Genomic DNA, 27,847 nt, shown 5'->3' on the forward strand with positions numbered 1-27,847 from the left:
AACAATCCCTTACTTTCTGTTCCTTGAGTTTAGGGTAGTGTTTCTCTGATAGTACTATAAGTCCCCATGCACTTTATATGACCTGATACTATTTGGAATGCGTATTAATCTTAGAAGCATGTCACAAATCATCTTTTAAGTGAATCAATTCCCAGACAGGGACCCATTAATGACAACTCCCCTTCATTTACATTGATTCCGTTACCTTCAAATTAAAAAAATAATCTTCTAGGTTGGTCAGCAAAGTGTGGTGCCAAAGCAGCAAGAAATAGCGTCTGGATTCCAAACACCTGAATTTAGCAACTCCTCTCTGTTCATTTCTTAGCTTGACCTTGGTCATATAACTTACTCTCTTTGAATCCCAGTTTCCTTATGATTATAATGAGTACCTTATAAAACAAACAAACAAACAAACAAACAAAAACAATGGATGTGAAGGCACCTGAGAATTGTATGACAACATATACAAGATAGTTCAATATTTTGGTTTATACCAGTTTGGGAACCATAAAATGTAGTACATTTTTAATTGCAAGTGATAGCCCAACACAAACTGGCTAACATATGATGATGTACTGAATTAAGTACAGCTAGTCCTGCTATAACCTGACATATGCATTTCTAAAAGCAAGTATATATGATGAAGATTATGGATATACTAATTGCCTAAACCAGCACTGTCTAATAGAAATAATATGCTGACCAAAACTGGCTACATATGTAATTTAAAATTTTCTATGGAGATATTAAAAAAAAGAAAGGTGGAATTGAAGATATATTTTATTCCACCATGTATCTTAAGTATTATTTTAACATATTATCAATATAAATCTTAATAGCTTTTTTAAATAAAAAAGAATGCAAAAGACTATTTTACATTTGTAGTACATCTCAAACCAGCCACACTTTAAGTAGCCACATGTAGCTAGTGGCAATTGTACTGGACAATGTCAGTTTGACACCTGGGTCACATCCTTAGGGCAGTGGTTGGGGCTCAGTCCCCAGAATACATGAATTTAGAGTGGGGAACAAGTTAGTAGGAATTGAGATTGATTGCTTAGATAACAGAGAATGGAATTTGTGGAGACAAAAATATTGTTTCACAAAATCTCTTAGTTTTTAAGGAATTAAAATTACTAATCTCTTACTAATCTCCAGGCCATTTTTGGCTAAATTCTATTTAAATGAATTCTGTAGTTCACTGAAACTGTAGCAGATGCAGAGAGAAAGTGCTAGACTGGGATTTAGGACATGGGATTTTTGGCCCATCTCTGTTAGCTCTTCTGGTTGTTGAGGTGGACAAAGTTCCTTGGTTTTCATTCTTCATCTATAATATAAATGAGTTTGAATAGGTGTTTTCTAAAGTTTTTTTTTTACTCTAATATTATTAAAATAAACTTCATTGATGTATAATTACATATAATAAAATGTACCCATTTTGATGTGTATTTCAAGGAGTTTTGACAAATTTAATACACTTGTAACTACCAGCACACCCAACATATGGAAAACATTTCCGTCCCCTCTAAACATTACCTTGTACTACTTCTCAGGTGATACTCTGTTAATGATACTTTGGTGTTTTCTAGTTTCTGGATCAAGTAACTTGCAGGCATGGTTGAAGTCATAGCTGAAATGGGTTCGGATGAATTTTCTGTGTTCTATAGCCAAGTATTTATTTAACCTAAGCTGCCAAACTGTTTTCCAAGGGTTGATACCACTGTATAAAACAAACAAACAAAAAAATATGAAAACTCTAGTTGCTTCATATTCTTGCCAAGACTTGTTATTGTCAGTCTTTTTAATTTTAACCACTCCAATGTGTGTGTAGTGATGTTGCAGTCCCTGCTTGCATTTAACTTGCATTTCCCTGATGACTTAATGACAAGTCATCTTTCTGTGTGCTTATCCATTTGTACATCAGCTTTTCTGAAGTGTTGGTTCAAATCTTTTGCCCATTTAAAAAAAGTTGTTTGTCTTATTGCTTGTCAGCTATAGGTATAGGAATTATTCTTTTAGTCTGTACCTTGTATTTTATTTTATTTTGTTTTATTTATGTCATGCTTAGAAGAGCAAATACTTTTAAATCCAATTTATCAGTCTTTTCTCTGATACATATGATACATGTATTTTGTGTCCTAATCTAAGAAATCTTCATCTATCCCAAGGATGATTTTATCCTATATTTGTCTAGAAATTTTATAGTTTCATTTCTTACATTTAGATCTACTATCCATTTTGAGTTAATTTTGCATATGAGGCAAAGATGGAGATTCACTTTATTCCAAATGTATATCCAGTTGTTTCATTTTTTAATCTTTTTTCCATTGAATTATTTATGTATATGATATATATGATATATATAAGCAGAAATGTGTATAATATAATAAGCATTTGTATAATCTATATATTACTTCTTTTTTTAAAATTTTTATTTATTTATGATAGTCACACAGAGAGAGAGAGAGAGAGAGAGAGAGGCAGAGACATAGGCAGAGGGAGAAGCAGGATCTATGCACCAGGAGCCCAACGTGGGATTCGATCCTGGGTCTCCAGGATCGCGCCCTGGGCCAAAGGCAGTTGCTAAACCGCTGCGCCACCCAGGGATCCCTATATATTACTTCTATGAAATGTTTAAACCATGGATCGTTGTTATTTTTGTGTCCCTTGTTTAAAGCAACTTGGGAATAAGACAACTGAGCCTGAGTCTCTTTTCTGCAAGCAATGGTATTAAATTAGGAGGATAGTTCTATGTCTTGAATCTTGACTACTGACCCCGTCTCATATCTTTGCTCAGGAGTCAGCCATGAGAAGAAGGGTCTTATCTAGAAGATAGTACCTCTTAGACTCCAAGGATTTGGATTTCTGGTTATTCTTTCTCTCCTCTCTTCTGTATCTTCCCATCTAAAGCTTCCTATTTATATGGCCACCATACCAATTTCAAAACACTTTACCCCTCTGTTCTGTGGATCTATCCCCAAATGTATAGTGCTTTATACACAAGTAAACTTGATCTGAAGACTAGCATACTCTAAAAGTATTCATACTAGACTGTTAGGGAGACAGGTTTTCTATCTTTAGGAGCCTTGACAATAATGTATATGTAATTTTGGATAATGCATACTCCTTGAGTTAGGATGTCTCTGGTTCTGCAGTTACTCTGGCAGACAGAATGTTTGCCTGATTCTTTCTGTCATGGTTTTCACCATTGTTTGTGTTTGTCTTGCACTGCAGTGAGCTGGTACGTTGCCCTAAGCTATGGCAGATTTGATTTCTTGTAGTGCTGGTTCCTTTTTTGTTATCGTTCTCATTACTTCTTAGCACCCTGTCCTTGACTTCATAACCCTTGGAGGACCCCACTTGCAAACCTGCTTTCAGCAGAGTAAGATATCTTCATCTCTGAGGTCACGTTTCAGGCTTTTGTTCAGTCACAAGTTCTGTTTGGATTTATCCTCGGTGTGTCTACTTGAATATTCAAAAAGTCATCAGCTAGTCTAATTTGTTTTTTTTTTAGCCATGTAAAAGACTGATTTGCTTTGACAGGTGGATCAGAAACAGAATTGGAGCTATTTTATCTGGACCTAATTAAACAACCTTCATTACCGGCAGATATATGTTTGTGACTTAAAATTAGCATGATTGGAATTAAAACTCAAAATATAAGGCATTGAATTCAGATATGGCTGGTTTAAAAATAAATTCCATACATTTTAAATGCAGCAAGTCTGGCTTTTAAATATCCTATAGTGACAAATTCCATTTAGGGGTGTATGTGTGTGTGTGTATGTGCGCGCGCGCACGCGCATGTGTGTGTACGCGTGCACGCATGCACCCATGGCTGTGGCCGTAGATAATAGTAAAGATATGGCCCATATTTTATGAACAGTTCCAGAGCAGCATTCTGAATTGAAACTTCAGTAAAATATTTTTAAAATCTCATTTCTCCTCCTCCCCTCCAACCCCCAAGTATTGAGTTCGGCTTTGAGGATTTTATGTAGTTTTCTTTGGCCTCAAAGTTTACATTCTCTAATCAAATTATTTCTATTCATCATTGTCGAGTTTCTGAGATTTTGTGATTGCCTTTTATTATATGTATCCTGATTGTGTGCAGACATATATATATATATATATATATATATATATATATCCAGACACAGTGGAACCTGCTTAAAGTGTTCTTTCACATGTAACATTTAAAATCATATTAGATTTTTTTCTTATAGTATTTTATTTCCTTAACCTTTCAAGAAATATTTTAAAAGATTTTATGTGTGTATACATATATACATATATACGCACACACACACCATAGACACACACACACATATATATATATACATAAAGTATTTCTATAATTGTAGATGGGCACTCCGGATAATGATATAAACTTAGTAATTATCAAATAATTATAAAATATAGGCAATATTTTTGTCATTTTTTAGAGTTTTTGAGGGTTATTATGCACTTAGATATATGAGCCAGATTTTACCTTATGAAGAAAAATAAAAGGTTGAATAAAACATATTGACATTTCTGTTCAACATTAAGGCTGCAGGAATTATGGTGGATTCCTTTTCCTAACAAACATTAATATGAGATTCCTGGTGTGATGAGAACTGGATATCAAGAATCTAATCCCTCCCCCTGCCTTTGTGCATCAGTGGCCCTCTCCAAATTATTAAAATTCCGGGTCTTTTGTGATACCTCTTGATGCATTGTTGCAATTTTAACCATGCTTTAAAATGCAAGCAAGAGCACGTCCTTAGTATTTATAGCCTCCTTATGTATCTACCATTTTTTTTTATAAAATATAAAATAAAGCATTTGTGTTTATCCATGTCCTTTTAAAAATTAGAATTTCCAGATGGTCCCTTCTTTTTTATGCTTTTCTGGAATCAAAACAACAGTTCCTGCATGTGTTTGCCACCTTTGTTTAGATTTGCTCAGCCCTTCCTTCTTACTGATGAGGGGTCTAATTCAGCCATTGCTGCTGCTCCTGATCTTTGTTCAATCATTTCCCTTCATGTAAAAGGGGTCCTGGTTCAACATGGGCTCAGTGGTAGGCATTGCTTTCATTTGTGTTCCAAGTGGAGTAATTAACTTTTCAGTGCGCATTGTCACCATCTTTGAGTTCTTGAATCCCAACTTTTACATATCTGAACTTTAGGTGGTTAGGATTTAATTTGGGAGCATCAGGATGAGCTAACTGGTCAAATTTGAAATGTAAAATCCTTGGATTTATTTTCCCCTTCATTATAAGCAGATCTGTCACCTTATACTAGGGTGTTTATCATTCTTTTCATCTTTCTCCTTAATGCAGTGGGGATGATGGCAGTGTCTTTACTCAGGCTTATTGATGTATGGCAACTACCTTAGTTCTGGAAGGAACTACAGATAACTGGCCATATTTGGTGAGACGTTGGACAAGGGATTTCTGGATGGTTGCCTTAAGCACATCAACGTGTGAAAGGTTGTTGTTTGTAAAATTTTATTGGTCTTGCTTTGTCAAAGCTCATTAAATCTCATAGCATTAAAATTATGATGATCTAAAAGAATTTTTTTTTGAGATAGGCAAATGGAAATTAAAATTGTAGCTGCTCAATTTACAGGCATGTGGCCTTGGGCAAGTTTTTTAGTGCCACCAAATTTCACTTCCCTCATGTGTAAAATCTGGAAAATCACAGTCCTTTGCTCAAGAAGTGAGGATTAAATAAAGGAAGTGGAGTGTGGTGGTTGGAATCATAGAGGCTGGGCATGTCTCCACTACTTTCCATGTGATTGTAGGCAATTCATGTAATCTTTCAAAGCTTTGGTTTCTTCTTGAGAATGTGAATTATAGCAGCATCTTCTCATAAGCTTGTGAGGACTAAAGCAGATAATACCTTTAAGGCACTTAAAACTATGCTTACTGCATAGGTAAGGGTCTAATAGGGTCATTCACCCAACAGATATTCATGAGGCACCTACTATCTGGCAAGTATTATTTTAGATGCTGGAGACACAGATGAGCAAAAATCCCTTTGTAGCCCTCACTCTACAAAGTGGTAGTAGTAGACAAAACAAAACACACACACACACACACACACACCAAATAAATATATAATAAGGGCTATGGAGAAAAATTAAGTAGACAAGGATAATAAGGAGGGTGATAGTCAGGGTTGCAATCTGAAATGGGATGGTCAGGGCAGGCTTACTTGGAAGATGGAGATGATTAAGCCATGTGGTTGAGGAAAGAATGAGTGAACACAAAGCCTGTATGGCAGGAAACACAGAATAAGTAGAGGGTGGCAGTAGTAAGAGAGGAGGCCAGAAAGAAGATAAGGACCAACTCAGAGGGTCTGACCAGCTATTCTTAGGAGTTGAGTTTATACTCTGAGTAAGATGGAGAGTCGTTGAAGTTTCAGGCAGAAAAGTGACATGACCTGACACATTTTGTGAGGAACACCTTGGCTGCTAAGTTGAGGATGGATTATAACTATAAACCAGACGAGGGTGAAGGTAAGTGGGATTATGATGATACTGGTGGTGGTGGGAGAAGTGAGCAGAATGTGGGTATATTCTGAAAGTGGTGCTGTTGGAATTTGCCATCATCAAGTGAGATGGAGCATTGCTGCAGAGTAAATATTTGTTAAATGGTAGACTATTGTTATTAAAAGTAAACTGGTATTAGTCTGAGGTTTTCTTTGCAAGTTTGGGAGGAAACAGAGACTTCTTCAATGCTTAGGGGGATTTAAGTATGATGTCAAGAAGGACTTCACTCATATGTACGGAATGCCTTGTGAAGCTTTGGACTAAGTATCTAAGGAGATTTGGATCTTACTTTTCTTAATTCTTTCATTTAAGAAACGACTTATAAAAAGATTTCTGAGTTGAAGAATCCATTAGGTCAGGAGTAGGTAACTATACCCTGGGGGCCAAACTTAGCCCACCTTTTGTTTTTGTAAATAAAGTTTTATTGAAACACAGCCATGCTCATGAACTCATTAAGTATTGTCTATAGCTGCTTTCAGGCTACAACAACATAGTTGAGCATTTGCAAAGCCTAAGATGTTTACTCTCTAGCTCTTTATAGAAATTGCCTTAGATGAACATTTATGTGTGGCTTACTGTCATAAACACAGTTATTTTCATTCAGGGTGTATTTATGAAAGTATATGGCACCTAGCAATGAATGAAGATACCCAAAGGTACTCATGAATATGTTTATTTTGGAGGAAGGGTCCAGGCTCTGGAACATTTCCTTCAGAAAGTGACATCATTATAATAGTACCATTTATCTGTACTTTACTATGCTTCAGGTGACTGTCCTAACCACTTCACATTTACTAGCTCATTTAAGCCTCACAACAATCATTCAAGAGATAATACTCTTACTCCTGTTTTACAGAAAAGAAAAGTGAGGTACAGAGGGGTGTATGACCTGCTCAGAGTTTCACTGTTGGAAAGTAGCAGAGCCAGGGATGGAAATGTAGGCAGACTGGCTTGAGAGCTCATGCTGTTCATTTCTGTGCTTTTCTTTTATCCAGGCAATTTCTGAATAGTTTCTTTGCTAGATGCTACATGTGACTTCTCCCATCAACAAATTCCTAAACTTGGCTTTGAACCTGCTCTTGTGAGATTGTTCAATACATTGATCATCAACATCTCTGCTGTTTCAGTTGCTTCTGCACAGCGATGCCATTCAGCTGCCGAGGGGCAGAAAAAAGAGTGGAAAATTGCCACATCCCTAATTGTGTTCTTTCCTTTTACGTCGACAGAATAACAGAAAGACAGTGCCAGTTTTGCCACTTGTCTTGTAAGTGCGAAGTCTCAAAGAATAATGCAAAATTAATTTTCATATGTTTATGAGTTTATCCAAGCTGAAGGGCTCTTAACTCTTTAAATTTCAGTGTTGGGCTACTAAAAATGGATATCATTTTTCTTTAAATAACAGGCCATTTTAGAATAAGACTGTCAGAAATGAAAATACTGTATTATGCTTCATTGTAATCTATTCATTGCTTTGAGGGCTCTAGGCTCTCAAGGGAGCATTAAAAATCCAAATGGTGTCCCTGAGTGCTGGGGTTTTGCATTTGGATCTCTTATATAGCTTACGTGTAAAAGCATGAGTCATCTGACAATCACCTATTGATAACACATTTGAAAAGAACCAGCCAACTTCTTCTGGCTACAGTCTACAGTAATTTCGAATCAAAATGTTCCTCCCTTTCCCCATCTCATGGCCTATTTTAGATGATAACATGCAAATAAGTGTTTTTCCTGCTAATTTCACTCATTTTTGGGTAACTGCCACTCTGAAGATGCAGCTGCCACAGATCAAAAGTTTCAAGAAAAGAGGGTGTTGTGGCTGCTGAAAAAGCTTTCTTGTTCCTGGACTAGATACCCAGAACCACTAGTGCTTGTCCAATGGCAAGAATCTGATCTAGGGCACATGGATGTGTCTTCTTCTTATTTTTCTTTGTTGAAACTTGTCACTCTCTTACACACAATATCCATTCCCAAGGCAATGGTCCACTGTCCGGGTCTTCAAAGACTGTGAGACTTCAGTTGGCCTAAGCACAGAAATTAAAAGGTCCTGGTTTACCATGTATACATTAAACAAGTTGAAATAAATGAACTAACCAGTTTCTAATGTTCTCATACTTTAAAGGAATAATTTGGGAAATAACCTCAAAGGATTTGTTTGTAAGACAGTAGGTATTTATTATATAGATGGTGAGAGGGACCACAGGTGCTCAATATCTATCTTAGATATTGAGTGCCTACATGACAGACTACACTAGACCCTGAAGATACAATTATAAATAAGGCAAATGGAGGTCATAGTCTTTGTAAAATTTACTGGAAGAGACAGAAATATAACAAATAATTAATAATAAATTATGCACATAATTATGTGATTACACTAGGTAAATTCTGTGTAGAAAAAGCATAGAACATGACAGAGTGGGAGAGAATAATGGAGATCTTAGACTAATGAGCAGAGAAGACCCCCACCCCCCAAGGGAAATGCCATGTGAACTGACCCTTGAGAGATGAATGGGAGGAGGCAGAAAAATTAGGGGCAAGCACATTCCTGGCAGAAGAAGGTCTTGTGTAGGGAAGAATGAAAGAGGAGTGTGAAATGAACCTAGGGAGGTAGTCAAGGGCCATAACCACCAGTGCCTGATAGACCTAATTTATAAGTTTGGACTTTATCCTAAGAGCAAGGGAAAGCAGCTAGAAGATATAAGGACCTTACTATGTGTATATTTGTGTTTTGTAGATGGTAAGAATTACAAAATTTAATGGATCTTTCTATGTATTTGAAAACCTTATAGAAAATTCCATGGGAATCCACAATCATTCTCATATGAGATTTTATCTGTAAGTACCTAATCCCATTTCACTATATCAAAACTAAACATTTTCTGTATCTCTCAAATCTTCAAAAGTCTTGTGAATCATCATGAGTAATTTTTAAGACTGAGTTAGCTGGAACTGAATTCAGAAGATCCAGTGAGTGGGGAGGCTTGACTCATTGATTTTTAATACGTTTGAATTGGGAAAAACTTTGAGGAATTAGAAAAGAGCAGAGTCCATGAATTCTTGGGAACTAGTCCTCTAGCTTTTTGGTGGTGGTTTTGTTTTTACAATGTATCTGAGAACTTTAAGTTTTACTATTAATATATTTTAAATAATATTTGCCCCAGATCTTGACTTTCCTTGTACAATATGCTGGACTGCCTATGGGCAACTTGATACCATTTCCCAACTTTGCACTATCAGTGGTGTGGGGATTTTGAGGCATAAGAACAAATTTCTTAGAATCTCTGTCAGAAGAATTCTGCTTTACATTCCACCAGGGAAAGACACTTATATAAGAGACAGAAGGTAAAAGAGAATCAGAACCATTATTGCCTCTGGGCAACACTGGGAAGGTGTTTGACCAATAGCAGATGGCAAGTAGGTTTTGCTACAGGTTTCTGGGTGCTCTGCAGTTCCTCTGTACTGCTCAGGTGCTAGAAAACTGAGACCATCAGTGCCATTATGTATTAAATTGAGGCATTTCCTGATTTCCTGGATGATAGTGGTGGTTTTCCAATCTTTTTTCCCTCAGCCTTTCTAATGGGTCTTAAGTTTCTAGCTCCTTCTGTTGGATCCATTTCTGCATGATATAACTAGAGTGGTTCTGTTTTTCTAACTAAATTCTGATTGATACACACCATTATCAGTCAGTTCCCGTTTCTAAAACTGAATTAAATTTGTTTAGTGAACTGACATGTGTCTTCCAAGAATACTGTTTAACTAGCCTGGATAATTTTATTAGTCTTCTTTTTTTATTAGTCTTTTCTTGAATATTCTGTTCATGACCTCTCACACCCCTCCATTACCAACCATAAATAGATCTACATAACCTGTAAATCACAAATCCTCATCTTTTTAATTTGGATTAAAAGGGCCTTCAGGAACTGTTCCCCACCATATTTTGTCTTATCATCTCTGGTCTTGTCAGTGAATCACTAACATGGTTAATCTCTTTGATGATTCAAGGTCTCTGTTCATGTGATTCTCTTTTCTTAGACATACTTCTTCTTCTTCTGTTAAACTCGTACCTTTTCTTGAAGATCCAATTCAAATACTTCTCCTCTACCTTTTTTTTCTCATGACTATCTGCCCAACAATTGCAACTAAACTTCAAGAGCAATCTATATGTAATACAAAATTGTTATATTATTTTCTGTTTTGCTTTCTACATTCACCAGTTAGTAAATTCCTTGAGGAATTCTAGTTCTTCTTCTTCTTTTTTTTTCAATCTCAAGAACTTAGAACTCCATAAATGGTCATGGACTTGAAATACTGCGTTGAAATAGATTGTCACTTCTATGCCATCTATGCAAGAAAACAGCTTAAAAGAACCTCTAGAATCTTTTCAATAAAACTAAAAAAAACCTTTTCAAAGTTATCTAATGTTTCATAAAGTAGCCAAAGGAGAACTTCAACTTTTCTCTTGCAAAAAGAGGAAAACTACTAAAGAAATTTTCTTGCTTTTCAAAAACTGATGTTTTGAATATGTATTTTTTCAAGATATAAAAATGTAACTCCTGCTAAAGCCTTTGGGCATATGTACAGTTATAAATATAACATTAAAATACAAGTATACATCATAATTTAATTGTATCATACAATACAAGGGAAGGGAGAGAGTGAAGACTGGCATATTGCTTGCAGTAGAAGCCTCTCACAGATAGCCAGTGGTATGGGGTTAGAGATGATAAACAGTGCAGGAAAAGGCAGGGAGGGATTGCCTGGCGTTAACTAGGATTGCATTGAAATGGCAGCGTGAGGGCCTTGGTTCCCCATCTGGCAAAACAATCGTACATGAATCCTGCCGATCATAACCATTGATAAATCCAAGAAGCAGTTTTAGTCCTGCTAACATGGGCCTAAGCACAAAGGGTGTGCTAAATGGCAAATCTTTGTGGTACGGTCTCAATGCCAAGGGGAGTAAATTCTTAATTTTCATGTGTTACTGGCTCAGTGTGGAATTTCAAACAAGTTATTCAATATCTTTGGGCCTCAGGTGCCACATCCATTTATGGGGATAGTAATGTGTGACTCCTTCTTACTTCACAAGATTGTTTTGCACTTTTCTTCTATACATTTACATATCCACTTTCAAAGCTGACTCCAGGCAAGATTAGGAAGTAGAGAAGGTTTTTTTCTTGGTACCTTCCCATGTCCAAAGTTTGAACTCCATCCTCCTTTCTGTTTCCTCATTCTGCTGGGGTTCCTATTCCTACTGGGCCCTGCCAGATAGCACAGTAACTATTCTTTGAGTTATAGGTAACATTTGCATAGCATTTTATAACATATGTGAGGATTTATTTTACTCTTACAACAGCTTTGTGAAGAAGTAATTATTATGATCCACATTTTCCAGGCCAGGAAACTGAGACACGGGTAGCTGTTAAGAATCTTGCACAGAACCATGTATTCAATTAAATGGTATGTCTGGATCTGGAACCTAAGAATTTTACTCAAAACAAAACAAACAAACAAAACCTAAATTAAACTAAATACCTCTGAAGGATACATGAAATTTGTGAAGATTTAAAAGTTTTGGAGCACTGAAGAATGAGCTTATAAAAGAGCTCCCTGGGGGTAAGGTTTTGTATTCATCTTTTCCATGGTTGGATTCCCAGCCCATAGCAAAGTGTCTCATGTGTAGCAGTTACTATTTCAAAATAGTGGATGAGTAAATGAATAAAATAAATGAATGAATACTAGAATAGCAGTTATAGTATTGATCTATGTACATTTCTGTATATTTAATATCTACACATAGGTGTATCTTATACATACACTATGTACTCATATGTCTATGACAGTGTATTTGTTTTGTTTCGTTCTGTTTTGTACAAATAGATTATCCTTTCTCATTTTATTTTTTATCTTGGCAAAAATGCTATCATTTACATTTTTATTCCTTTTCTTTACACAGTGAAAAAATTCTAGGCTGGTCATTATAGGGACATTTTTTGGATTTTTAAGATAAACTTTGTACTTTAGAATAATTATAGATTTGCAGAGAAATTGCAGAGAGAATTCAAGATTTCTGCATATCCCTCACACAGCTTCCCCTAATGTTTACATTCTACATACATTGCCAAAGTTAAGAAGCCAACATTGGGATATTAGTAGTAAACCAACAGACTTTATTCAGATTTTTCTAGGTATTCCACTAATGTCCTTTTTCCACTCCTGGATCAAATTCAGGACAGCACATTACATTTAAACACCACATCACATTTAAACATCACATCTTAGTCTCCTCTGATCTGTGGACAGTTTCCCAGTCTTGTCTTCATGACCTTGGCAGTTTTGAGGATTACTGGCCATTTATTTTCTAGAATGTCTTTTAATTTGGGTCTATCTGATGTTTTCCTTCTGACTAGACTGGAGTTATATGTTTTGGGGAAGAGTACCACAGAGGTGAAGTGCCCCTTTTGTCACATCCTATTGGGGGGTGCATGTTATCCACAAGACTTATCACTGGTGATATTAATCTTGATCACCTGGCCCAGGTAACATTTGGCAGATTTCTCCACTCCCCCTGTACATACTCAGTTCTTTAGGAGCAAGTCACTAAATCCAGTTCAGTTCAAGGGCAGGAAAGATGGATGGGGCAGTTGGGGGAGAGCACTCAAAACCACCTTCTGGAGGGAAGAGGATTGATATAAATTATTCAGAATTCTTCTGTGAGGAAGATCTTTATCTTTTTCTCATTTATTTACTCCTTAATTTGTAGGAGTATGGACTCATATATTTATTTTATACTTTGGGCTATACTCAAATACTGTTATATATTTTTTTGCTCAAATTGTTCCAGCTTTGATGGTCTTTTTTAAGTTTTGCATCTTTAGAATGTCTCACCTATCAAAGGAGCTCTTCCATATAAGCCTAGAATCACCAAAAATGCTTGGCGTGGGACTTAGACTCATGACATCAGAGGATCCTGGTATGCGATCGTGTTGCCATCAATTACAGATTTTCTTCCCTGTGTGCTCAGTTCACCAATGTCAATCCCATCACTTTTCCTCAAGATCGCTGGTGATAATTTCAGAACCAGGATGCAGGGTTCTGATGGCCTCTTCTGAAAAGCAAAAATGTAGTGAAAGTTGCAAAAGACCAAGGCCCTGATGTTTCAGGGCTTCAGCACTATCTTTGGAAATGCTGGGAGGAATGGGAGGAATAAATTCCCATGAGGTTCCCTCTATTGTTCCCTTGACTTCGTTAATTTCAGTAGCAATTGGAGGCTTAGGACAGGTGATGAATTTGGTCCAGAGTGAGGTTAGTTGAGAAGGAAATGAAAACAGGTTTAACAGGAAGATTAGTGGACTTTCTACCTCTGGGCAATAAATGTCTGCTTTGGTCCTCACTAATCAGTTTTCCACATGCCTCATGCCATTTGCTTTACTTAGGATGAGTTCTTAGAGCTCCATTAGGAAGTGTTCAAACTGCTGTTTTGAGAAGGCTGATTTTCTTTTTCAATGCCCTCCTTTTAACCCACTTCCTTTTTTCTAAGTGTATGCACATAGAGGGCTGGTCAAGGGGGAAATTACGCTGATTAGGAAACATGGTCCAATTAAAGCCCACATGATGGGGAAATTGCCTGAGAGTCCAAATATATGACTTCAGGATAGAGAGGCCACTTTAACACCTGCAATGAGTGTACAGATTTCAGAGCTTAAGAGAATGGGTGTCTGATCAATTTGCATATAAAAAATGATGGGATCCAGCTAAATAATAATATGTCTCTTATCAGGGAGGGGAGAGTATGTAGTTTCCTTTAGCCCTATGATATTTAGAAAACATTTACTATTTTTAAAAAGGCAAAAATAGGAAGATTGGAATAAGGGCACAGTAGTCCTTAATTATTTCCCTTTACACCTGTCGCCTCTTGCTTTCTTTATGTCCCTTTCATTCCCACCCAAACCTTAACAGTTTTCAAAACCCCTTTTCCCTCAATTTTTAATGAGCATTTACATCATAAGGGCAGACTCAAAGAGTGTTATGAGGCTAAAATTATTTGAGCTTTAGGAGGGAAGATGGCAGAGGGTCAAGGTATATAAAGGAGAAATCTCTCACGGTGAAACACCCTTTGAAATGCTCCTCATACTGTCTGTTTAGTTTTGAGAAAGTTTCATAGTGGTTGACAGATTATGTAATCTGCTTGCCCGCCCACTGATGATTTTTTGGCATGGGGAGATTGTACAGGTATTTCGATTTTAGCTAGTCTCTAGTTAATAATCAATAGTTCTGTTGTCTAATGAAGTGATGGCCTTGACACCCTGGCCTTTGTGCAGTGTTAAAATAACATTGATCGCTATCATTATCATATGCCCTTGATATACTGAATAAGGACATGGATATCAATCTTGGAGCAAAGTAACATTTCATAAATCTTGTAGAAATAACCAGGATTTTCCAAACAGGCATATGCTTCTTGACAGCAGTGTGACAGAGGAGTCTAAGACACAGATAATTTATAATTTATCTCTAAACTCAGATTGAAGAAAGACTCAAAACTAGGATTTAGTATAAAAAGTATTTCTTTATATGCCAAAGAGGACAAGAGAGGCTTTTGATTTTTTTTTTTTTTTTAATAGTAGATGGCATGAGGAGGAAGGCTTCTGTGGCACTTTTGGGGTAAAGGGATGGAGGAAGAATGGAAAAATTTCTCTTGGCTATCCTTTCTGAACTTTGTTTTGAATTTGGTGTGAGCTTAAAATGACTTGATAATCAGAGTCCTGGCATATTGTGGAGAGGGCTTTAAATGGGACTGGCCCTCATCCAGCTCAACTGAGGAACTGCAAGGAAAAGGATCCTTTTTTCCAGCAGATTCTCTTCATCAGCGTCTCAGATTTCAGACTTTTTTGCTCTAAGTTAATATTTTAACCTCTTTGCAACTAGTTTTTTATTTAGAAATGCCAATTATTCATGTGACTATTCTAATTATCTGCATATCAAGGGATTGAATTATTCCTTATTGCTAGATAATAGAAAAGAAGGATCATTGGATCAAAATTTCAAGATAAAATTGTTTCTTACTTGGTAAAATTGCTCTTCTAAAACAATATATTCATGGTTCATAGTCTCTGGTAGACAGTCTTACCACAAATATAGAGACATTTGTTTAGAGAAGTAAGCTACACACAATAATTTTCCAGCTCAGAACAGTTACTGAAAGTTGTGTGAAGATTTCAGGATGTGAATAATTCATAGCAATTATTTTGTGCTACAGAATTATCCCTGTACTGTCCATAGAATTCCAGAATGGGTAAACAAGAAGAAAGTGTAACAATTCCTTGAAAGTTCCAGAATTCTCCAACGGACAAAAGCATTTAAAGGTGACAAAAGGAGCAGGAGCCTTAATCAGGATGCAGGCAGATAAAACACCAGGATGTTTTTATTGTCACTAATTTAAGAATACAGAGATGGTCTCCTATTTTTATTTTATCATTTTAATTTGATTTTATTTAGTTCATTTCATTTGAGTTCAATGCATCTTTTTAGTTAAATGTATTTTGATTTTTTATTTCTACTTTGTTAACCTAAATGTACTTATTGTTATTAATTTATGAATATAGGGATGGTCTTCTACTTAATAGACAGTTTTGGAGATTCTCTCTTCCTGTCCCTCTGCCCTCCCCCTGCTTATTTTTTTTTTCTCTCTCTCAAATCGTTTCAAAAAATTAAAATACCCACTGGTTTTGTTTCCTTAAGATACAAAGAGGCTTGCTCATAAAAACCAGATGACTGGGTATATATCACATGTGTGTTGTATGTTATGTATGTGTTGTGTCGGGGTTGTGTGCCTGTATTTCTACTCCATGCATGTGTGTAACTTTTATTAGTGCAACTGAGAATATGCCCATCATATAAAAAACATACATCTTTTGTAAGTTGGATGTGGAATAGATGTTTGATAAAAATGAGTTTTAATTGCTACATACTGAAATCTACTTCGATATAGGTGGTATCTGTGGATTCTTAATTGGGTTGGTAGTCCTTTAAATCGAATGAAAAATATTCAAGTCTATAACAAAATATTCAAGGGTGTAACAATTATTTCCCCCTTTTTGGCTTCCTCTCAAAAGATTATTACTTAGGACTCATTTTTGTTGTTACATTTCAAAAATTGGGTAGAAGGGCAGCCCGGGTGGCTCAGCGGTTTAGCGCCACCTTCGGCCCAGGGCCTGATCCTGGACCCCGGGATCGAGTCCCACGTTGGGCTCCCTGCGTGGAGCCTGCTCTCCCCCTGCCTGTGTCTCTGCCTCTCTCTCTCTCTCTGTCTCTCTCTCTCTGAGTAAATAAATAAAATCTTAAAAAAAATAATAAAATGGGGTAGAAAGCATAGAAGGAGCACCAGCTGTTTCTGATGGCTTGTCCTCTGAAACACCGTGGTGGAGAGAGAGAGAAGGTTGTGCGTATCTATATGCCAATATACAGGCCCCTGTGTTCAAAGAGACTCATGGGAAAACACCAACTGGTTATTTGGGCCTAAATGGTAGGGATGGTGTGGAGGGGGCTGGCGGGGAGGGGATGTCACTCAATGACTAAAGCCTGAAGCTTTTTTAAATCAATTATTTCCTCCCTTTAAACAGGAGGCTAGCTTCCAGCTGCGTAATACCTTTACTCACTAATCTGCCAAAAATGTAAATATTTTTATAAATACATTATTTACCGGGCAGGAAGCTTTTGGGGAGACAGTGGGGTGGTGGTGGAGCACAGAGAAATGTGCTGGCAGTAAGAGCTTTATGGCCACTCCAGACCCAACTGTCATTCCTCCGGTACTTCCTGTCAGTCTGACTAAACTCTGTCATCCCTCAACCCGGTTTAAATTAACAGGTAATTTGTAAATGTCACTTCAGGTTAGGCCGCTCATTTTGTTTCTACTCTACCCATGCAAAGTCTAGGACTAATTTTTCTTGTCTTCTTTTAATAGGATTTTCATTTATAAATAGAATTATGTTCTGAAAATAAATTACAGTAAGTGATGCACAGAACGGGTAGCAGCAGCACTTTCATAGAATTTCAAGCACCTACATCAGAAGAGATTAATAAAAACACTTCAAAGGCTAAATTCTATTTAAGCAGAAGACAGCTTTTGGTTAATATTTAATCTGAGTAACTGAGATCTTGGTGGAAAAATATAATTTTTTAATATCTAAATTAATTTTCAAAACAAAACCATTAATTTTGTTTGGAGAGTTTGTGCAGTGAGAAAGTTTTAGTAATATATTTGTAGAGGGAAAAGTTAATTAATTTTGTGGGGAAAAAATTAGCTTTTAATATTGTATTTGTTCTAAATGAATTCTTATTATTTGACCAGGTGTAATGATTTAGGATTCCTCTTCCCGAGCCTTTTCCATAGGCAAAGGAGGAGGCTCTAGGGGAAGAGTCTTTACTCCAGTTACTCTTCTGTGGCTGCCATGCACTTCACCCAATTCTTTGGCGAAAATTCCCAAGCTGGAACCCTGTACCTCTTCACCCCCAAAGACTGCAAGGCTGATTAGTGGGGTTTATTGCATGGAGGCCTTTGGGCATTGCCACTGTAAGAGGCTCATTGCAATCATGCACTTTTTTTTGCAGAGAGGAAATTAAGGCTGGGAGATGCAGTGGAGAATCACGTTAGGTTGAAGGAGAAAATGGGAGACCTTGCCAAGCCACGAGACAAATATTCACCAAACGGTCAAAGGGGCTTATTGAGATGACAACCTGTGAACTCATGTATGTGGCTTGAATACAGAAACTTGTGGAGCAATCAAGTCAGTCACTTGTGCCATCTTGCCAGTTGTGTTGTTTACTGGCTTTGTGGCCTCAGAGTTTAATATCTGTGTCTGGGCTGATTCAGTGGGGGTTTCTACAGCTGAAATATGTCCCCTATGCTGTAATCCTATTTTGTCATAGCAACAGGCTTTATCCCTCTCCTAACCAGGATCGGGTATAGCTGGGCTGGGAAGGTTTGGTCTTTCTTCTGTCTTGCAGCCGAGAAAGCAGCATTTGAACAGGAAGACAAAGCGAATCTGTAGTATTTAGGATCTGAGATTAGTTTAACAGAAGCTCTGGTACCAACTAACCATTCTGGTACTGTGTTCCTCTACCTTCTTCCTTCATTCCTAGTCTGCCAACGCTCTTTTTGGTCTATTCCCTCTTAGTCGAGTGGGAGATGTCGAGACAAAGAAGCTCAAATTATGTTTAGTCCAAGCCTTTGCCAAATTTCTTCTCTACCTCGTTCAATGCGTGGATGCTCTGTGGACTTTTTAATTCCTTAAGATGATCATGTTCTTACTTGACGTAGATGTTTAATAGCTGGACTCACATGATCACATTACAGACATTTGAGAGATGGGAAGAAAACTACTCACACTGCTGTCATATTTCCTTCAATTATTTTTTTTCTATATCAGCTTTTTAATTCTATGTAATTTTAAGTTGTATACATAGGATTTATATAGATAGCCTTTTTCTCTTAGTGTGTCATCTCCTTTCCTCATATTTCCCATAGCTTTTATGGTTATCCTATTTCCAAAAGAAAAGGCAATTAAAGGAAACACCATCAGGATTCCTTTAACAAGTATCCTATACTATACTTATTTGGGAATAGTAGTTTATGTCTGTTGCCATTTGATATTATAAACATATTTTCACCAGTGGGAAGGAACCACCACTATATCTCAGAAACAGTGCTACCGTGGGTACGTCTCTGTGTGTTCAGTGCCAGGCCTTTCTGCAGGGCACCCACCTGGGAGGGGTGTGGCTCTGTACTCTCTAGTAAATGCCCCCTCCCCTTGTGTTTGAGCCTGTTCGTGTACATATGTCCTTCTATTTGGTAGACAACATGTGTCAAAATAATACACAATTATGAAGTAAATTTAAAAAGAGCAGGGAGAGCAAATGAGAGGCAGACAAGCAGAGCATCCCTTTTCCTAGTTGCCGTATGTAGTTAGAGAAAAGAATACTCTTATAACGAACTGTGTTAAGTGCACAAAAAGGTGCCACTTTTACCCAAATTTTTTTTTCATGAGTTTAATAGCATTTTTACTTAAGGTCTTTCCCCTAGGAAAAAAATGATGTAGAATGTTAGGGTGGAGGGCCAGGGAAGGTGTATTTTAAGTCTCTGATTCATTATGTTAGTTGTAAAAATTGCTACGAAGGAACAGTGAATAAATTTTTATTGGGAAAACTGAGTATTGCTTTCTCTCTCTCTCTCTCTCTCACACACACACACACACACACACACACACATAAACACACTTCTTAATTGAATAATTTCATTCCTAAATTCTCATTAGGATTAGAAGCATTATTGGAGGTGCTAGGTGACCCCTACACCTTTGAATAGCATATCTTTTTAAAAGTAATCAATTTTCTCCAGGCTTTCACTCAAACTGTAAGTTAAAACTAAAGCCCCAGAAGAGAAATTTGGCACTGATGAGAGCGAATCCCAACGTTGCCATTACTGTACCATGTTCGCTTGTAGCAAATCATACCCTTTCTTCCCCCCTGCAGTATTCTTAACTTGTAGCTAGAAGAAATAATTGGTTAGGTAGAAATGTATCATTACCAGACAAGCTTCATGAAATTGACTTTAAAAATCTTTGTAAAATATGAAGCATATGTTTAAGAATAATATTAATTAGGTCTCAGTCAGTTTGCATGTGCTTCAAAAAAACATACAATAATAAAAAAAGAGAGAGAGAGAGAGAGAGAGAGAGACCTGCTTCTTATTTACACAGCCCAGTACTTTGAAATTTCTCATGGCAGAAAGCAGTCCTTCATGTACATAACCTATGAATTATCCTTGAAATAAAATGTTTAATTACAGTTGACATTTCTGAACCCATTGCAGGTGGTGCCCATCTGAAGAGTGACATTGTTTACTACACTACAAGGCTCCGGGCCTAGTGTCAGAGATTATAAACCAATTTCCATCCCTGCTTTAATGCTGGTTTAATATCAGAAGAAGAACTTTACTGTGTAAATATTAAACATTTTGTTTAAATATTAAGTACCAAAGGTCTTTTCCTTTTGATTATTAAAACAGGAAGAGCCCCAACTTTGAAAGAGGTGCCTTGTTGAATTAAGAAAATGACTGGTTCTTTACCTTCAGGTTAATTATCACTGGCCAGAGATGTGTGCTCAGGCAAAATGTCAGTTGTCTACTTGTGCCATTGTGAATTTCGGTCATTAAACAGCAATAGGTGACCAGGAGTCACCCTTACTAATAATGAGTTTATTGGGAATTGTACATTTTCTCTTGACCTTTGCCTAAGAAATGGTCTGATAATTATAATCGACCAAGAAATGCTGTCTCCTTGCTGGATGCAGATAGAGCAGGTTGGGGAATCTCATCCACAAGGAAGTGACCCGTGACTGTTCCAACTGTAGTAGCACTCATTGAGTTTGACCACCATCAAGCTGCAAAGGAGCTGATCATCTAGGGTTGACAAGAAGGGCCCCATTGTGAAATACAAGTTTGTTTGCCCACCTGAGATCAAAATTAAACCAGAGAAGTAGAATTATATAAATATCTGGCCTGCAGACAAATGCTCAAGATGGATGAATTTTCCAATTAATTGGGATAGGAGCTATTATGTGAATATTCACAATTCCTCTTAATTGTGGAAAAATGAGCTTTCTTTAATTCTGTGGTATATAGAATTTGCTTGCTTTGCATCCTTTTTCTTATGCATTGTCTTAAAATTCTTGAGTAGAGAACTCTGCACCTATTGTATGAGAGATACAAATGTTACTTTTGCATTGATAACTATTGGGTCTAACTTACTGAAGTGCTTATAAAAGGGTAGATAAGTTCTGCTTTTAGGCTTTTGGTATTCAGCATCTCTAAATATGGAAGCATCTTTAGGATTCTAAGAATGATGATGAAACCAGGCAAATCTTGTTAGGAGAATGTTTTAGAGCACACTAGTTTTGAGGGGAAAGGGAAGTTGACTTTTTTTCCCAGAACTGTTGAACCCATTAATATTTCCATGTAGGGGATTAGATGGTAACATTACAAAGCAGCTTATAGGACATGCATCAATTGGTCAGTACTTCACAAGCACTTTTTAAAAATCTCTTCAATTATTAATCAATTAGCATATACATATATAGAGCATCCAACTGGTACCTGGCATTGTGGTGAACCTTCAGACAATTAAAACACATCAGAAAAGTAAAGATTAATTTACTAGATCCATCTAGAAAACAATTTTACATATTAAACTATTTAGCAGAAGGAAAACAAGGTTGTCTAGTCAGAGTGTGATCAGATTTTATAAGATTTTAGTAACCAGGGAAATGAAGTTGGGAGCAGTACTGTCCTTGAGCTGTATGATGTGGGGAGACTTACATACTGAGGGGCCTTTAGTAAGGGGAGAGGTTGGGATTGGAGAGTCCTACTGGAAGCTATGGCAGTAATATGATAAATTTAAAAGGTTTAGGTTAGTGCAGGACAGTGGGAATAGACTAGAAATGTGGTTTCTAGAAAATTTTAAATTTAGTGGTCACTAGTAGCTCTTTAAAAATTATGTTTCTCATTATTTTTCCGTATGTCAGGAGTATGGAAAATGTAATCCCATGGCCAAAGAATTAGTCAGGGATTTGGAAGGCATGCATTATTTTCTTGGTCAAATTACTGAAGCTCTGTATGATTTTGGATTTCCTATACCTTCTGGCTTCCCTGCTTTAGATGTAAAGTGACCATAGCAGGTGATCTAACTACTAGATAAGACTTTAAACATGTTTTAAGCTTCCTATGTGAAAGACTCTGGAATTAAAGAAATTCTTTTTAATATCCATGACTAAATTTTTTGTTCACGCCAACCCCCAAAGGGAGGACGGCAGCTTGCATTTGAATCAAAACTCATACATTATTGACCTTTGAAACATTAGTTTACCTTTTCTTTATTTGTGTGTCATCTGTTAGTATCCTTCAAAGATTTCCTCTTTTGAAAGATTTAGAGTTCTGCTTATTGAATTTGGTAGTTTAATTTAATATGATTCAATTTTAAATGTCTACTTTAGCAAAATCTTTGAGGTGCTTCCTTAGTTGAGATTTCTTTAGTCTTACAGTGCTGTTTTCCAAGTGTAAATATACTTTAAAATGTGAGGAGCTTTTTATGGTTAAGAGTCTTTATGGTGACTATAGTTAATAATACTGTATTTTAGATTTGAAACTTGCCAAAAGAATAGATCTTAAGGTTCTAATCACAAGAAGAAAAGTTCGTAAGTATGTATGGTGATAGATGTAGGTTTAACATGGTGATCATTTTGTTATATATATATATATCAAATCATTATGTTGTACACTTAAGCTAATGTAATATTATGTGTCAATTATATCTTAATACACTTCATGTTTTCTACTAATATTATCTTTTGCCTACTTTTCACTCAAAAAAGAATTATTGACTTATTATATAAAAAGATCTTTGCCATACATACTCAAGATATCCCAAAGTGAAAGATGTCTTCTATTCATATAGGAACTTAAAGTCTAGTTGGAAAGATCCAACATTTAAACACAATGGCATGTGAGTGGCAAAATAACCAGTGGGATATGCATTTATTCAGAAGTATATACACTACCTGGCACACTTGGCACATCCAAGTATGTAATGTGTCAAGAGATAAAAGATGAACTCCAACTGCAGAGGTCTTTGAATTAGGCCCAGGAGGAAGGGAGGATTCTAATCTGGAGGGAGAGCATTCTCAGCCCAGGGACTCTCTTTACAAAGGTATGGAGGCACCAAGTGCCAAAGCTGTGGCCAGGGGAGGCTACTATAAAGTATGTACTTAGTCTATGCTCCATACACACAGCACATAAATAGAAATGTTTAAGAGGCTATAAAATGGAAAGAAAATATGGGAATACCAGTGAATATCAATGAGGAGATGACAGATGTGAAAGATGTCTGATCAAGCTAAATTACCATTACCTTTTGAAAAACCATAACTATTTAGAAAGTGAATTTCCATTTATGTCACAAGAGAAGATGGTTTTAGTACTGTGTCCTCATGTCCCTAGTTCCTTGGTCAGAGGTCACCTCCTCCAACTCATTAGAAGCAGATGGAGCAGTCACCTTTCCCCACTGCTGATTTCTATCTCAAGGAACCTGGGAAATATATTTCATTTTCAAAAGTATCATTGATAGAAGTGCTCCCACTTCACTCTTGGGCTCTTTACAGACCATGTTATTCTTGGAAATGTCAACATATTAAAACCCATGCAATGTAAAGGTTCAGGGATAAGTTCTCTGGAGATTCTTGAAACAAGAGTCACTTTACCAGAGGTAGAACATCCTGGTCTTTTAGGTAATATTACTGTGTAAATACAAATCACCACAATTATAAATGGGTACTCCTCTTAGAGAATGAAAAGGATTGTTTCTCTAAGTTCTTAAAAGAAAAAAGCCTTCATAAATCCACTCACAGCCCAGGAAGAAACACTCAAAAATTTGATGTTGTATAAAAATAGAGCAATTTTTCCAGATGAGGACAAGCACATTAAAGAGAAAATTATTCTCTACCCAAAGCTGGCTTTGTTTATATAATGTTCCTTCCTATAAACCCCTTGAAGATAGGCATCACTTTTAAATTTCTCAAGAAACATGAAATGTGCCATATTTAAGATATTTTGACCTAGCTTCTGTTTATAAGGATGCATTAGTAAAATCACTTTCAGGTTTTGGATAGAGAAAGTACCTATCTTTACCTAGATCTGTTTAAAGATTTGGGGATAGAGATTTAGATGGCTATATATTTCACAATGGAAATATGGCTGAAACTTCTTATGCAGAAATTTTAAAAAGCGGTGATTATCAAATAATTAACATCTTCCCGCCATTAGGCACATCAGTGAAATAGCACATGCTATAGTTTATTAATATATTTTATTGCAATTAATCACCCTTTCGGTTTTACTGAAAGCAAACCTGTTGAAAATATTCTATTTTGAACTAAACGTGTTGGTAATATTTTAGGACACCAAGTTTTAAAAGTCTAGAACTGACCCTCTGTCAAAAGGACTGTATAAATGAAAATTTTTTCTTGGCTATTTCATTGTTTTTTATGCACTATTGACAAAAATCAAATTTTGTTTCAGAAACGATTTCAAATAGATCCATTTTGGTTCTCTTGACATTTTAAACTTGTTTATGTAAAATTATTTCATCTTTTTTTATTGAAAGGCACTGAGCATTTCACAAGTAATGACATATCCTCTGGTGTGGAATGGTTGTTGAATCAGGTTTAAAAATATGGAATTCTAACATAGAGAGGTGGAATAATTGGGACAGGTTTTGTCGTGGCATTGTTGTGGAAAGAGAATATACACACAGAAGCCTTAGCCTATATCTTGCCTAAACAGGAGAATCAGGAAAACCTAGATTGCCTTTTCTTGGAATTTACCCATATTTTAAAACATATACCAGTAGTTGTTTATCAGCAGAGTTAAATTTTTTTTTCTTCCAAGGTAAGCAACAAATTATATCAGATGAAAAGGAAAGAAGGCCAATTTCTTTTATTTTTCATCAGAGTAAACCCTAGCATGAAGCATATTGATACAATTTCTGTGGGCTGGTAATTTTCACAACCCACTTACAAGGCAATAATACATTTTCCAGATATTCAAATAATATGTATTACAGAGATTTGAAGGCAAAGAAAACGGCTCTCGCAAAAAGAAATACAGCCAAAGGTACCCTTCATTTGAAGAAATGCATAGAAAGAATCCACTATTAAGAGTTCCTTATGGGAATGATTGCTTGTCCTGTGTATCAGCCCCATCCTATGAATTATAGCAAGTGGATTCCTGCATTTTGAAGAGAAATGATTACTTATTATGTATCTCTAATTCCAAGCAGCACAAACTAAAGAAATTTCCTTTCTGTTATCTCAAACTTTAAACTCCCATATCTGTTTTTGCCTTTTTGAGAGGTCTGTGAACTGAAAATTACATCTCAACACACTGAAATTATTACTGAGGCTTGATCCTAAGGGGTAAATTTTCAGGACATGGCAGTGGGATTTAGCTGGGTAATTCTTATTAATACTAATAACAGTCAATTACTAGACTCTGGAATGTACCTGAAGAATTTCACCTGAAGTCTAAATACATGAAAACAATCTCTTAATCACACCCAATATCATACCTTCATGGGACCAAAGAGAAAAGATGAGAATATTAGTTTAAAAAATTAAAAAGAATCACAACTTTAAAAAAAGATTACTTCAGCTCATAGAAAAATTCATATTGCTTTCACATCTTATCAAACATACACAGAATTGGTGGGAAAACATTGCAAAAGCCAAAATAGATGACATATCAACCTTCATGCAATGCCTAATGACAAAGCCATGCCATTTCCACACGCAAGCTTTGGGAACGTGTGATGCTTTGTTCTCCCTAATTAGCAGGCTCTTCCTAGACCTAATCATTTTGGGAGGGAAAGTCTAGACTAAATTTAATATATGAGCCTTCATTGAGTTTAGTTTGGTTCTCATTCTGTTTCATTTGACTCTTGTGTTCCCTGAGTTTAATAAAATTATTAGCCAATATAAATTTAATTTGTCAAAAATACCTCACCCTACAAATTCAGCCTTTGAGAATGCATTGCCTAGAGAGGATTTGGCTTTAGACTGTATTGTACCTTGTCATAAGCTTATGATAAGCGCTCTTGAGATTGGCTATGACCCCTTCAGCAGGCATTACCCTCCCTACCCATGAAATTCCACCCTCCACCCCTGCTCCCGGCCCTACAAAATCCACTTCAATACTTTGAACATTGATTCATTTTCCTTTACCAGACAACCATCTCTTCTAGTGGCTGAGTGCAGGCTTCTTAGTCAGACTTAAAGCTTTGAGACTTTGGGCAAATTAGTTATCCTCTCTGGGTTTCATTGCCCTCCTCTGTAAAGTGGGGCAGCCACTATCTCATAGGGTGGTTGAGGGAATTAAAGCAGTTAAGAAATATAAAGCTCCTTTCTGAAAGGCCACCTAGCATACAGTAGGAGTACTGCAATCCCATAGATCTTTGTATAGCACCCTCTTGTATTTATATAATGATCTTATTTTGTCTCCTTAGGGCTTAGGTCCTTATTTTGCTATGTAGCCTTAATGGGCAAGCAAAGAATGGGAAGGACCCAAGAAAGCAGTCCACCACGTGTGAGAAAGGACAGGCAGCAATGCAGAGGACAGCATTTGTTTGGAACATCGGAAGAAAGAGTAAGAGAAGAGGGTGCAGAGGCCAGATTTAGGTAGAGAATTTCTGGGGTGCTGGGGAGCTGAGGGCAGGAGAGAGGAGGAGGAGAAGGAGTGCAGGAAGGGACAGGAGGAGAATATGGTGTCAAGCTGGAGCAGAGCCTCCACATGTGTAAACAGAGATTGCCAAGCAGTGCTGTTCACTCTCTGACATCATGGAGAGACTTCAGTAAAAGGTTTACATTCTTTTTTTTTTTTTTTTTTTCATCTCTCCCTCCCTCATCTCTCTCCCTCCCTGCCACCCTGCCCTTTGTCCTTTCTTCTCCTTTTACTTTAACATGGCATTTATGTTATTTACTTTTGGGGATGGATTAATAAGCACAGTACCATTTTTCCTTCTCATCAGGGCCACTCTGTAGGCATACATATCAGCAACATTGTCCCCTCAGTGGCTTGTGGGGCTTTCCATAGAGGCTTGCGTGTGGCACATACCACTCCCGCCCCCCAACAATATTAATCCCATGGTGAATATGCTGTTTCCAAGCTGCCTTTTTTAATGAATATGTTTTGGAAAGATTTCTCCTCACTTTAATGTAGCAACCCAATAATACATACCACTCTACATAGACTTCAGATCTTTATAGTGTTGAAAATGCTTCTGTCCTCATGGTCTCATTTGTTTTCCCCACAGTAATTTTGCACATTTGCAGGTCAGGTACTGTCATTCTTATTTTATGCAGGAGGAAGGACATGACTCAGAGATGTGCTGGTCCTAGCACTGATAAGGCCCTATGACTATTGCTTTGTATTCATTCTACCCTGAGTGTTTCTAAAAGGTCTAATGGGCGCATATGATCTCTCCATTCTCTGGGATTCTAGAATTCCTTCTGCATTTTTCTCAGAATTCCATAGTTTTCCTTTATTTGTGTACTAATTGTTTCAGGTTTATCTAGCTTTCCAGCTCAATTATAAAAGTTCCTTTTGGCAAGGTGCTGACCTTCCTCAGGATGCGCAGAGCCTGTGTGTGAGGCCAACCAGTTTCTTTGTCCTGGTACAGAAGCTAGATAGTGGGACTGCTTGTTCCTACTTTTC

The 27,847-nt window shown here is 36.8% G+C and overlaps 1 long non-coding RNA gene across 3 annotated transcripts; it reads right to left on the minus strand.

Annotated features, from left to right (window-relative positions):
• On the minus strand, nt 1-27,847 carry LOC112640930 (uncharacterized). 3 transcript variants are annotated; one of them, XR_004816797.2, is made up of 4 exons: nt 27,371-27,847; nt 13,420-13,639; nt 1,537-1,720; nt 1-389 (listed from the first exon to the last, which is right to left on the minus strand). It is a non-coding gene; the product is annotated as an uncharacterized LOC112640930 (long non-coding RNA). The 3 variants fall into 3 exon arrangements; XR_003124355.3 differs by lacking the exon at nt 13,420-13,639; XR_004816796.2 differs by lacking the exons at nt 1-389; nt 1,537-1,720; nt 13,420-13,639 and adding an exon at nt 25,060-25,366.

Source organism: Canis lupus, chromosome 6 (genome assembly GCF_003254725.2).
Source record: "Canis lupus dingo isolate Sandy chromosome 6, ASM325472v2, whole genome shotgun sequence".
In the NCBI taxonomy this organism is placed as follows: domain Eukaryota; kingdom Metazoa; phylum Chordata; class Mammalia; order Carnivora; family Canidae; genus Canis; species Canis lupus.